The sequence below is a fragment of the Calidris pugnax genome, unplaced genomic scaffold (assembly GCF_001431845.1).
Source record: "Calidris pugnax isolate Ruff unplaced genomic scaffold, ASM143184v1 scaffold806, whole genome shotgun sequence".
Lineage (NCBI taxonomy): Eukaryota > Metazoa > Chordata > Aves > Charadriiformes > Scolopacidae > Calidris > Calidris pugnax.
In genome coordinates, this window is record NW_015092240.1 from 192,301 (window position 1) to 206,515 (window position 14,215).

Here is a 14,215-nt window from a genome sequence, read left to right on the forward strand (position 1 = left end):
AAATTGCTTTGCAAAGTTGTATGAAATGTCCTTTCAAGATGCTTTGATACTGAAAATTTTTTATATTATTGACATTGCTGTTTTATTTTGTACTCACCGTTTTCTGTCACTACTTTTTGAGTACAACAGAAGAGATCTGGCTACTGTTAGAGGCTGTTATATGTTGGCTTAATTCTTAATATTGCTGCTTCTTACCTGTTACTGAAATGGGTCCATCAGTAAAATCCCTTTCTGTCATTACAGGCACTACAAAGGACTTTAGGATTTCTTACCATGCCTTGCAGTATTGTCTTTCAGCAGCCTGATCATATACAGCAGGGCCCGGGTCCCTACTGCCTCTGTGCATTTTCTAAGCAAGATTTTTCCGTGCCAATGAGGTACAATGTACTTCTGTGAACAGAAGTTGTGGAGTATGCAGCTTTCACTGACCCAGTCCATCTGTTCTCTTCTCTTCTGCGTGGCTGGAACTCTGTTTCTTTTTCATCCTGGACTTTGACCAGGATATTGTCTTCAAACCATGATTTAAAACTGTTCTTATTGTGACTATTTGCTTAATTGATTCAGATTTGTATTTATCATAATAGATTGATTTAGAAGTGTGGCTTACCACACCATACTAGTGAGAGAAATTATTAGCTTTTTGTTTAAAACCTATAAACTACACGATCAAGGATTATTCACTGCCCTGATGATTTTGACCTTGGATTTTATGACATAAAATGCTGAAATTACTGCTTTTGCACGTAATGAGATCCTGCTTTTCTTCTAAGCCCCGCAGTTCTCAACAGAAAATGTATTCAGAGACTTTTTTTCAGTAGCTTTGAATGTGTAGCACCTGTCTGCTGGCTAAGTTAGCAATCATTAGAAGTTGCAGGCTAAGCCTGGGGAATCACATACCATGTACATTTTGTCAGAACATTGTCTTTTCCTTAACCTACAGAATACGAGGTTAGCAAAAATAAAATCTTCCTAAAGGAGAATTAGAAAGGTGGAAATGATTGATCATTGAACATAGTTTTCCTTTCATGTTTCTCTTTTTTTCTCATTCATGCAGTGACAGCAGTGTTGAATACTAATTTTACAGACAGGCTGGTTTTCACAGAGAAAACCTGAGCAACTTATTTAAGGTCATAGGGTCCCAATTTTATGAATAACTGAGAGCCTCATGCGAGATATTGTAGCCTGTTCCTACTGGACTGAAGAAAAATAAAGAGTGTTAGAGCTCTTCAGAAACATATGCATTATGGGTTTGTGACTCATCTGTAAAAGTCAATATTCAAAGCATACTGCTAGTGTACCAAAATTACACAGGGAGATGACAGTTTTGCAGCCATGAAGAGAATTGCTCTCAGAAGTAGCCAATATTTTTTCTGAACTATCTTAAACTTCATTTTTTTCATGGATAAACTTTTTGGAGTCAAAGTTACTCTGTTTGAGAATTTGGACTTGACTGTTACTATGTTGTTTTTAGATTTAGGGTGTAATTATTTATGTTTATTTCTGTATCATTTCACAAGCCAAGATACACAGAACAGCAAGATTTTGTGAAAGAAAATGGAAATGTAAAGAACTTCCCTGATGATCAAAAAGACCTGTCCTAACTTATTTTTGCCATTGCTGTGAAGTCTGCCATAGATGTAGGGACGTGTCCCGAGGTACATCACATGGGTTCCACCAAGGCAAGGAGACAATGATCCACTTTGGGAATCCTGTGTGTTGTTTCCTCAATTCCTCCTTTCAAACCCAGTAACTGCTATTGAAACATCCCAGCTGACGTTGTCTTTTCCATTAAAATACAAATCGAGGAGATGTTTCAAAAATTATTTTCTTAGACCCCAAAACTTCACTGAAGTTTGAGTGCACAGCTAATCGTTCTTCATGTGAAAGCCACTAAATAGGGAAACAGATTTCATTTTCCTTCAGTGGAATTGCCAAGTAATTTTCCCATGGTCTTTTATGCTATTTAGATTGAACTCCTTGTTACAACACTTTATTATATGTCATTAAATTCATGAAACATTGATTCATCTCATGATGCTGAGTGACTAGGTGATAAAGTGGCAGATGAAATTCAACATTGATAAGTACAAAGTAATTGTCTCACAGAAAAACAAATCAAACTATACATACCTAATGAGGGGCTTTAAGTTAACCATTGCAACTCTAAAAGAAGATCTTTAAGACACTTTAGCAGGGAAGTTGGACTAGATGATCTCTAGAGGTCCCTTCCAACTCTGACAATTCTGTGATTCCGTGATTCCACCTTGGATAGGATTCCAAAAACATTACATCCATCCTTAGAAGCTGTAAAAAAGAGTAGAAGAATGTTTTAAGAAAGTGCTTGAGAGAAAATTGGAAGTAGTTATACCACTGAATAGCTCTTCAGTATGCCCACATCTTTATGCCACACACCTTTTTGAAATTGGGTAAAAAAGATACAGCAGAACTGTAAAAGGTCCAGAGACAGGCAGGAAAGATGGTCAGAGTTATAGAACAGCTTCCCCTCAAGAAGTTTGAAATAAATCAAGCTGCTCAGTCTAGAAAAAGAAATGATTCATGTATGACAGAAATCTCTTAAATTGTGAGTGAAATAGAGGGATAAGAAATATTTAATCAGCATTTGGAGCAATATAACTTGAGGCATCAATGTCAATATTAATACAGATAGTTTAAAAACAAACTATATGCTTTTCCTTACAGTATCTAATTACCGAACCACTGCCAGAGGATGCTAAAAGTTTACATGGTTTCAAAAGGTAATTATGCATAATCTTGGAATAAATAAAAAAATAATCCATTAAGGGCAATATAAATCCAAAGATACAATCTCTGTCTTAGGAAGTCCTTAACTTCTGAGCTGCTGAATGCCCGGGGTGGTAGAAACGTGGCTGTATACTTGCTCTGTTCCTATATCCTTGATACACTTGCCTATGCATTTCACCTCTGTCAGACATGATATAGGTCTACATTGCAAAGTTCAGTGCAATGCAAGGATTTCTCACATTATTTTTCCTGTAATATTAATAGGACAGCGATTGAAAGAGCATCAACAGAGAAACAAAGTGATTTTTGAACAGGTTTTTTATACTGTGTTCCTAGACTGCAGTGCATTGTAAAGATGAGTCACAAATGGAGAAACTGGTTGGAGATTTCTTGGGTCAGCTCTTTCACTGGAACAGGTAAGACTGGTAAGAGCAGAGGATCAATGACAATTTGTTCTGTCTGAGAAGTTGCCCCATGTGCCGTGTCAGCCACTACTTCTTCCATCACAGTTCTGTGTCTCAGCAACTAGCACAGCAGCTGATGTTTTATGCATGACCAGTAGCTTGGTCTGAGAAGGATTATGGAAGGCATTAGGGTTTTACCTTCAACCCTGGAGCACAGCTTTGACCATTAGGCTGCCTGCTTTGTACACAGTAGAGCTACCTGGGTTTAATTATTATACCTGAGTTAAGAAACATCTGAATGCTTCCCGATATTTCTGAGAACCGTGCAGATTTCATATTGATCGAAAGGACAGTGTTTCAGGATTGTGTTTCCAAATTGGCAGAGTGCCTGATTTAAGCATAGAGACATAAAATACTGCCCAGGGCTAATGCTAAGTGCATATTAAATCTAGGGTGACATATATACTAAGGGGCCTGGGAGTACTTGACAGGTCCCAGATCTGGTGGCGCTCGCCAGCTGTATGTCGCATGTGTGGAAGGTGTTCAGCTCCTTCTCCTATGTTTTCACGGGAGGGAGGACCTTGTGTCAGAAATGAATGACATTAACAGGTAACTCACCCTGAAATATGGGATGTACTGTCAGTGTACCTGCTTTCCCATTCAGGTGTAGATGAGATAAGACAAATGTTTTCAGACATGTAGTAGGAGCAAAACAAAAAGAGGGTAAATTTCATTTTCCTAGTCCTTCCATCAAAAATTTTGGTAAAGACAGGAGAATTGCTACTTTCGACAGTTCAGATATTTGTACTCAACATGTATGTAAGTAGATCATACTCCTTGGCTGCTAAGCATTTCATATTATTACTCTGTGAAATAGACTCCACTATTTTCTTCACAACATTTGACTTGAGGCATAGCTCTGTGTTTTCTCTCTATTTGTTGTCTATAGGTTTTATGTGTAAACATAACCATGAAAAAAAGAAGTTGTCTTGCCTAATTAATAATGTATTGTTATTGCTTCTGTTTCAGAGCAAACTGTTTCCAATTTTCTACTTCCTGCAGGGTGTCCTGACCCATAACCAGTCCAGCCAAAGGATGTGTTGATATAAAGCCTATTTTCAGGCATGTCAAATAGATGTTGTATCAACTACCTCATGCGTTATAAGAACTGTTTTTAATATATGTTTGTTTATATTGCAGAATTTTCAGAATCCCAACAAAAGCCAACTATGAAAAAAGTTGGTTTTTCACTTGATTTTATGAAATACTTTTAATTGATAACCAATTGCTTTTTAAAAAAAGGTGCTATTACATACATAACCCCTCAAGCAGTCATTTGGACTTCTGGATTCAGGACTCATTAGTTGAGATACACAACACAATCCATAGGAGGTGAAGCTCCTGTCAATTAGGAGACCCCTGGTAGGTGTATACACATTTCTTGACCTTCTCAAAGAGGTTTTAATAATTCTTTAAACAGTTTTTAGGTAATTAGCACTGTTGAATGTCATTTCCTTATATCTAATTATACACATTTCTTGACCTTCTCAGAGAGGTTTTAATAATTCTTTAAACAATTTTTAGGTAATTAGCACTGTTGAATGTCATTTCCTTATATCTATACAATGTTCTTAATTAACAGAGAGATCCAGATCCAGAGAATTTTTTTTGAAAGAGCAATACATTGGAAATTTTGAAAATATTAGATAAAGTTAATTTTGTAGTTACACCAAAGTCTCACATTTGATGTTTTTAATTGATATGATTATTAAAAAAGAAGTTAAAAATTTAAGAGAATGTCACCAAAATAAAGTGAGATTTTGCCCATCTGAATAATATGATTATGTGTACCTTTTGAAAACAGAAGAAGGTCCTCCTCTGTCTTCATTTAAAGCGTTCTAAAATAATATTCCTCTTGGTATAGAGAGGTAGTAGTGCTTTAGTCTATGAGGACATTGTAAGAGAACTGACCTGAGCCAAGCCATCAAATTTTGGCTGCTTTGCATAACGTGATCAAGTGAAGAAATTAAAGTTATTTAATATGTATTTACCATGCATCAATCTGGCTTTATACTTGTAAAGTGAATCTTACAATAATGAATTGGGAGATTTACTTTTCCAATGTTAATGAAAATAGTTTTGCATTTTGCAAATGTTATTGTTGACAAAGCTGCACATTATGGAAAATGAAATATGGTATGTGGAAAAATGTAATACCATGATTTTTTGCCACTTGAGGAACACTGAAAGGCATGGGAGTTTTTGCTGCTATAAACGAAGGAGATAAGCAGTAAAGAAAGAACAATATTTTGTAGTAATTTTGTAGTAATTAAAATGTAAACTGAATGTTAGGTTTTCATTTTTCAACTATAAGATAAAACAGTCTGGGAAACAGAAATGCAGTCATCGGTGGTAAGCTGATAGGTGGAAAAGTGTGAAAGAGTAAGATATCCTCAGGAATAAGAATAGGTGTTAGTTCCTGCAGACTATTTGCTAGCACCGTAAGGATATTATGGTAAAGGATACTTCAGAACCTTCACCCTCCTGTATTCTTCCTATTCATGTGGCCTCCATTTCCCTCCAACGCTTCGTCTTCTATGCTGACATTCATACTTTTAAAAGAAAAATGGATGGTTTTTAATTAAAAAACAGCTGAAGATGAAAGCAGTCATTTTATCTCATACTGATGCTCGATGAACGGTATCTATTATTTTGTGTCTAAATCGACACCACATAATAATTTAACACATTCATTGATTCTTCAGTTCCTCAGTAGTACTCAGACCTTCTTCATAATTTAGTCTGAAATGGAGAGCAAGGCTAAGAGCTGGTGGAACTAGGCTGCAGAAAATGGTGTAATGACTCTTATTCTATGATCACAAGGAATGAATATACCTGTCCTCGTTTTGAAACATTCCTTACTTTTTAGCCCTTTTTTAAGAGAGGCAAAGCTGGTAAGAAGTGGAAGCTGCAATCTTGCCAAGAAATAGAATAATCTTGCCAAAAACAGTACATAGCAGATACTATTTACTATTTGCAACAGCTAAATTTACTCCATTTTCCCGTTCAATTACAGTGTGTTTTTCTCTTGACATCTGTAAGTGGGATGTTGTACTCTTAAAAGAGGAAGGAGGGAAAAGAACAAAATCTTCCATAAGGAGGAGAACAATGAGCAAAGACAAAAATCTAAACCGTGTAGAAACAGCCTAAGTGATTTTTTTTGCGTAGGTCTCAAGAAGGTGCCCAGCTGCCACTGTGAAAATCATTCATCTCCTATGTGTGATGTGCATTTAGCCATCAAAAAATGGTAGGAGGCAGACACATCAGTAAGGTAGGCTGGGGATGGGTCTAACCCATCACTTCTCAGTTCTGCAGCTGGAAACCACCACATCTTCCTTTTGGAGTGAGATGAAAAAGAAAACATACTCAGAAGTCCCACAGTGATGCACTCAGGATAGCCAGCAAGATACAGACAGTCGTTTACACCTTGTTGGACAGCCCAAAAGGACACTGTGAATCTATTTGTTAATATTAAATTCAATAGTGGACTGCTTTAGATGCATAATCCTAAATGTTTACTTCGCAGCTTGCAAACCATGGTCATTACTACTTAGTGATGTCAAAAAACATTCACAAAATGTAGCAAATGTTTAAACTTGGTACTCTCTGAAAAGAATGCCTGCCTCATACATGTGCTAAAAGAAGCATTTGAAAAACAGAAGCAGGCAGATCCTTTCTTTCCCTGTCAGAAAATAGTCTGAGAAGAAAGTAGGATGAGACATGGATGTTATTTACTTTGGAATAAACTTTCTTTGTATAACTTGGAATAATACACTTGGTCTTTGAATAGTCATTCTGCAGAAGTTTAAATTGTTTAAATTGCCGTATCTTGAAATTTTGTCCGATAACAATCCATATTAGTATACTGAAAGTTCCAGATAAAAATAATGTAAGAATTAAAGCAAGAGCAACAAAACAGGCACAACATCCATTGCTAATACAATTCTTCAGCTATTCACGAGGCTGTGGATTTTGTTTCTGTCATTTCAATTATACTATCTCCATTTCATTTGCCTTCCTGCTAAGAGGATTATAGTTCCTTTCTAAAATTAATTTAATGTCTGTGGATAGTTGCATTTTGCTAGGTCCAGTCAATGAGGTTAATTTTACATATTGATTCATGTAATTTAAGTCAAGAAGGAATTTTAGTCTGATGTCCTGTATCACTTGGGGCATATATTTTTCCACAGGTGTTAAACTTATGGGTTGTGCATTAAATAAGTGTTTCGTTGAATAAGATGTAAAATAGTGAATCCATTTTCTTCAGTATATTGTTCACTACTTATTCACATTTGCAGTCACAAAATAAATAACTGTAACCCTTGTATTATTGTTTAAGGAGACCGCCAGCATCTTGTATTCTTTGCATTGTATTTTTTTTTAAACTTTGAATTATTTTCAGGAACTGAGGGTGTGTTGTGTAGTGTAATTATCTTCCATCTGTCATCATGTTTTTAAAATATAACATTAAAACTGTTCCGTCTTTTCTGTACCATGCTTACGAATTGCCTCTATCATCCTATTCTCTCTACCCATTTGTAAAGTAAAAAATCTTTTATGCTTTTATGTTCACTCCACATCTTGGAAGCTCATGTTCACTTCTTTGCCCTGTGACATTTCTAAATCTATTTTAGGCTCATTTCTTTCCCCCACAGTCTCCTATTCCATAGCTATCATGTCTTTCCAGAAGTGTATGCAACTGGCTACATTAAACATACATTTGGCTCAACAAATTATGAGAGAATCCAATTCCTCTGTATGGCTGCTCTGAGCTCATGGCCATTTATTACTCTTTCAGTGTGGTCTATCCATTTTATCATTAAAAATAAGTATTATTTCATATTTACTCCGAATAATAACTGGAAATGTTGAAGGCGGTTGCCCATATTCCCTGACGATTCCATCTGACAGCAGCATCAGAAAATTTGAAATACAGCCCTATTTTTAATGTCAGAACATGGGGTGCTTGTAAGTCAAATGCCTGGTGCCATTAGCTCTAATAATCAAACCTGTAATTTTCTCAAATAATTAAACTGAACTTTTTGACAAAATACATTTTCTAGGAAAACATGTTAGCTGCTTGGACTATATTTCTCCTCTTTGTCTTATATTAATTATAGTCCTTTATATTCATTATTTTTGAATCCTGTATGAGCTCTCTCGTTATTTTCCCCAGGGCTGATGTCTAGCTAACCTGCCCATAGTCATGTGGGTCACCCAGGACACCCTGGCCGAATGTTTCCAATGGCATACTTTATTCATTTGTATTTTCACTGGCATACTGAGACTTAATTGAAATTGCTAACAGTAGGTCAGAGATCTTCTATCTACAATTCCAGTAAAATGGGGTGGTAATTTTAAAATGCTTTCTCCCAGTAAAACCTTCTCAGTTACATACGGAAAAGCTTTGATAATTATCAATTCAAATATAAACCAGAAAATATTACTGCATCATTATGAAGAATCAAGTAGTGGACTATATTGTTTAGTAGAATTTTTTAGCCCAATTCTCATTTCAAAACTTCTTCTCTTTAACCTACCTTTTTTCTTCTACTTTTTTTTTTTTTAAATCCACAATGCTCTTAATTTCTTTTGTGATTTTTTTGGCAGTTTTGCTTCCTTGCTGCTCCTATATCTTCCCTTTTGCTATGTTTCAGATTGCTGCCCACACCATCTTGTGAAACAGCAACTACTTTCAGCCAGAAATGTGCCCTGGTATTTTAAATTTTTTATTTTATTAATGTTGGTAATTTAATTCAAGTATTGTGGATTATTTTAACGGCTCAAGAGTGTTGACAATGAGATCATGCCAGTGATTTGGAAAAAAAAAAAAAAACATGATTAATTTTTATCCAGTTATTCCTTCAGATTCCAAAATATTTGCAATACATTCAGCATAATATTTTCTTGGTCAGAAAAATGTTACCTATAAATTTTAGAAAGTCTGGTGTAATGTCACTGTACATTGGCAGTCTTATGCAGCTGATTTTCAAATCCCACCAATATATATCTGGAAACAGAGGATGAAGATGATAAAGTAGAAGCCACATCTACTCAGTCTCATTAACAGAAGTCTTTAGGAGTAAGCTAAATATCTGTGACATGAATATGGTTGATTGTGTCTTGGTGCAGAGGGACAGACTGATGAAGATTTCAGTTCTCTTCTGACCTTTGATTTTTAGTCATACTGGATGTTTTGGAAAAGATTGACACGTGGTTTTCTCTGTTCTGTCCTACAAAATTAACTTAATCTTCTCGTCATCAACTATAAACCTTTCTTTTACATTTTCTATGATCCCATTACTAATCAAAATTCAGAATACACTGTGACAGGGCATTCACAAAATGAAGGGCTGCAGCATGATTTATCTGTACTTGAAGATTCTTCTTTTTGTCTTTTCAGTTATGAAGTGCAGAAGTATACTGAGTTTTATCTGGTTAAAGTTAAGCAGACAGGTCAGATGGTCTACAGTGCCCTGTGGCATTTCTAAATCAGGTGCAATACACCTCTCAGTACGCTGCACTCAAGGAGCTTCTGGAACAGATAAAATGAAGTGAGACCAGGTGAAGGTAATAACTAATTTATAAGCTTAGCAGAAATACTTCCATCTCAAGGGTTATGTCAGAAATCTCCGAGAGGACAAGTGAAAGAGAAAGAAAGAAACTACAAAAATAAAAAGCACAAATCACAAATTCAGCTCTAGGAGCAAAACTCAGCTCTTTAACTGTTGTGCTCAGGTCTGACCCTAGCATACTGAGCTGGTACAGGAAATTAAGGATTACTTGAAAATCAAACAATGAGGTATCAGCCAAGCCTTATCTACACAGCATGGTAATTTGTGTAATGGCTTGTAATCAGGCTTTGCAGTCCTGGCATAGCTCTTCTTCTAAATAACAAGCTGGATAATCATTAAAAAGATGTAGACAATAAGTAGATTTGACTTAACTCTTGTGTTCCTATTGTAACAGTTACACAGGTTTTAAGCATTTTCTAATAACATGCATCCATCAGGCTGACAAGCAGGCACTACTGACCTTACTTCATCCTCCTCTTAGTTTAGACATGCACAAATTTGCCTGTTCAGTCCTTAATGACATCCCCAATGCCACCACCCCAATTAAAGAGTTCTGTCCAGCAAGACATGGGAGAGTTTCTGTTACCAATACCAGGGGCTGCAGTCTGCCATTCACTGTCTGCAGAGCTTGAGGCAACAGACCCACAGCTGGGATGATGACATGGGGCTTTTCATAAAATGCAGCACATGGTGGGAGAAAAGGTGGCTAAGACTCTTTGTAGAAGAGATGAATGATTGCAAAAAAAAAGTTGGGTTTATTTTTGGGCCTCTTTGAGCAGAGGGGCTGGACAAGATGACCTCCAGCAGCCCTTCCCAACCTCAACCATTCTGTGATTCTTCTCCTCTGCTTGAAGATTATAGGATGGGCAGAAAGTGGTTTTTGGTTGCTGGCGCTGTCGGTGTGGTGCTGGCTACTCATCAGGAGCAAACAGCTATAGGGAAGGAGAGAATCTGGAGAAGGAAAGAAAGACACAAAAAAAAAACCACAGTGGAGTGTCAGTGCTGCTGCTGACTCACGAATCCCAGGAATATTTCTGTACATTTGTTCCAGACTGAATTAAGCAGATGTGTAGTTTGGACTGAAACAATTTCTGAGGCTTGAGGCTTCAGGTCCTTTCTTTTTGCTGTTTCTTTGTTCCTTAGATTGCTTCACTCTTTCTCTGCTGCTGTTGTGAATTTTGAGTCTTCCACAGACAGGTAATTCCTAAGGCAGCCCATGTGTATGTTGATATGACAAAGATGGAAAATGGCTGTTTAATGAAGGCCTAATATTTTTATTGATTGTTGCAAGTATAACTCTTTACTACTTTACCCTGTTTATTATTAAGTCTGTGTGTATATTTGTGTTTATACATATATATGCATAAGTTTTGTTCTATTTTAGACTTTACGTGCTGTATTCACAATTGTTGCATATCTGAATCTGACTGTACCGGCCACAGCATGATTAAAATTTATGACTTTATGTATAGTCAGCTATTCACTGTGTCCCTTTTCAAAGCAATGAAACTATGTACGAAATGAACAGCCTTTTCCCTTTGGAAAAAAGCTCTTGTCCCTTTTATTGGCTATTTATATCAAACTTCTAGGCCTTTCACCTTTTTTCTCTACTCTTAAGTGCATCTTTTTGAAACTAGGTGTCAGTCATATGCTTAAACAAAATACTTCACCTAATATTGACTGTGCATGGAAACTGAACATGAAAGTATATAATTTCTAGGGTCACTTCCCCCAAGAAATGGAAAAATCTTCCCTTTTCCAGCTCTTTGATTTTCAGACTGTCATTTTCATTCAGTGAGGTCACAGGACGAAAACTCCCTCATTGAAAGCCTGCTTATCGATCATAGTTATGTCTCTGCAGATGCACCATTTTATTGCCTTGCTTTGACATTTCCCACTGCTCCTTGAGCTGTGCTTTGTCGATTTACTGAGTTAGGTACTTACCTTCAATGACAGCAATATTCTAGCGATGACACAGGAAAAATACTCCATCAGTTTGCACAATGATCATGAAAATATCACACATAAGTAAGATCAACATAAATAGGTGCAGATGAATCATGAATGTTTCTGGTCAGGTTATGATGAAATATATTCTGTCGAGTGTGCTATTGCAAAAGGGCATTAGTAATAAAAGTAGATGAAAATGGGTATTTCTGAGGATCAGAAATGTTCTGCAGCTCTTTGAGGGAATCCTTGTCCTTACTACCCAACGCCCACTGCAACAATACATTTCTAAGAAAAAAGGGAATTGGTTTTATCTTCATCCCAGTAATTTTTCCCAGTTTTCTAACCAGTACAACTAAATAAAACTTAGAGATCTTTCCATGACTAAAATATTTGTCTGAATGCTTTTCTTGCTTGAGGGAAGGGGAGGTTGCTTGGTTTGTGTGTTTATTCTAAAAAATATTATTCATTATTAAAATCCTAACAGATTTTGCTGAATGGGGACAGGCCAAAAATGCATATAGTGAAGCATAAAAAGGGATACTCAAAGTGTGGAGTCATGTATCCTTGTTTATCCTGAGATGCCGAATTTGTATATACTTGGGCAAAAAATACATATACTTGGGCTCAAATGGATCAGACCATTCTTAAATTAAGGCTACAGACACATATCTGAGCCTGAAAGGAAAAGGATTTTCAGCCTCTGCTTCCAGCTATGGAAGAGTTTGCATAGGCAGATTCATTATTCTTAGGTCACTACAGGTCAATGAAAGCCAATTTTTTGTCAAGCAGTATCAGTTTTCTGTGTTAGAAGGGAATTGTTATGTAAATTATTACTCATTTGTTTCTCTGAGGAATCCACCCTAGACCTCACTCCTATGGAGGAGTAGGCGTGTGCAAAGAACTGAAGGGAAAAAATAACTGTTGTAAAAATCATAATTTGCCCCCCAAAATAATTCCAATAGAATAATCTTGTGAAACAGCAGATCTTGAATATGGTCAGGCAAACATATTGCTCACTGGATTTTGCTACGAGACAATGGTTCATCTGAATCGGCAGAGCATTCTGTGAAGAGGCAAGGATAAATGCTAATTTTCTAATGCTGATCTACTACTGTTTGGTGTTACATTTTCAGTGTATGGAAAAATGAGAGGGTAAGACAAAGTAACCTGAGCTCACCTTCTGCACAAAGAAAACTGAGGAATGTTGAAGAAGGAAGTCGTGGTTAGCCTAAGAAAGCACAGAATCATTTTTAGGAATCTGTCAAATATCCTAAATATTAAGACAATTTAGAAGCAACAATGAAAAAAGAAAAGTGATCAAGTCCTATAAATAAAGAAGGTTCATCCATAACTTTCTACTCCTGCTGCTTTATGTAAAGCCTTTTGATCAAAAGAAAGAAAAGCAAAAGAAAGAAATTACATAAAGTCTGTCGTCTCTTGAGATAATGTTTTTTCACGACTGATCTCTGGCAGGGTCCAGTAACTATTCTTTATTTCTATGAATATCCAGTTGTATTACCTGCACACAGAGAAGTGTTTTAGTTTTCACATGAAAAGACTAGGCAGACGAGGCAATTGAGAATTTGAAGGATGCATACACTGACCTAGCATTGGTCTTTTTAAGGGGCACCTTGGGAAGTGCTGGGCTGTTTTGTTCTTGGAGAAAATTGTGTATTTGGAAAAGGCGCTTCTCCCCACAGTGTCAGAAAACATAGATGCAAACTGCAGATCACACCAGGTTTCCAGCTGAGCTAAAGAGGCTAAACCAGATCCTTGAAATAGAGACTCAGTAGGAGTCTGTGCACATGTTCATTTAGGATGGATCAAAGCCCATGCAGAAGTTTGTTCTCATCTCAGGCTTACACCAAGTGCCTTCTCTGGAAGCAGAAAAGCTTAGGGTCTTGGTGCTTGACTTGCCTTTTGGCTGGCCATCTGTGGGCTGTGAGCCAGTGTTGGTGGGGCAGATTGCTCTTCAGCTGGGCTCACCAGCAAGTATCCTGAGTGTAGCCCCAAGGTGCGCATTTCAAATCAGAGCTGTCACAAGCCTGATACGTGGAATGAGAATATGCTGACATGAGAGCTCAGCAGGTTTGAATCTTCTCTCAAGGTACCTTTCACACACCTTGGAGGGCAGATACAACTTCAGAGAGAGAGAGAAGCAACAAAAAGGCTGAGGATATCATATCAAATTATACTATGAGTACATCAGCTCAAGCATTGGCTCTTACAGAAGTGTAGTAAGCCATAGAGAATTTAGTCATACAGAAATTATACCTTGAACAACATAAAAATGGTGTACAATAAAAATTATACTAAACTGTTCACGAAAGAGAGCTATTTTACTCTTTCTTTAGTCTGCCTTGTTTTTCTCCATGCTGCTTTTTGGACCACTATATTGCAATTTATACTTCATTATCATTGCAGAGATTCTCAAATCACTTTAGTTATTTAGAACCTGACAAA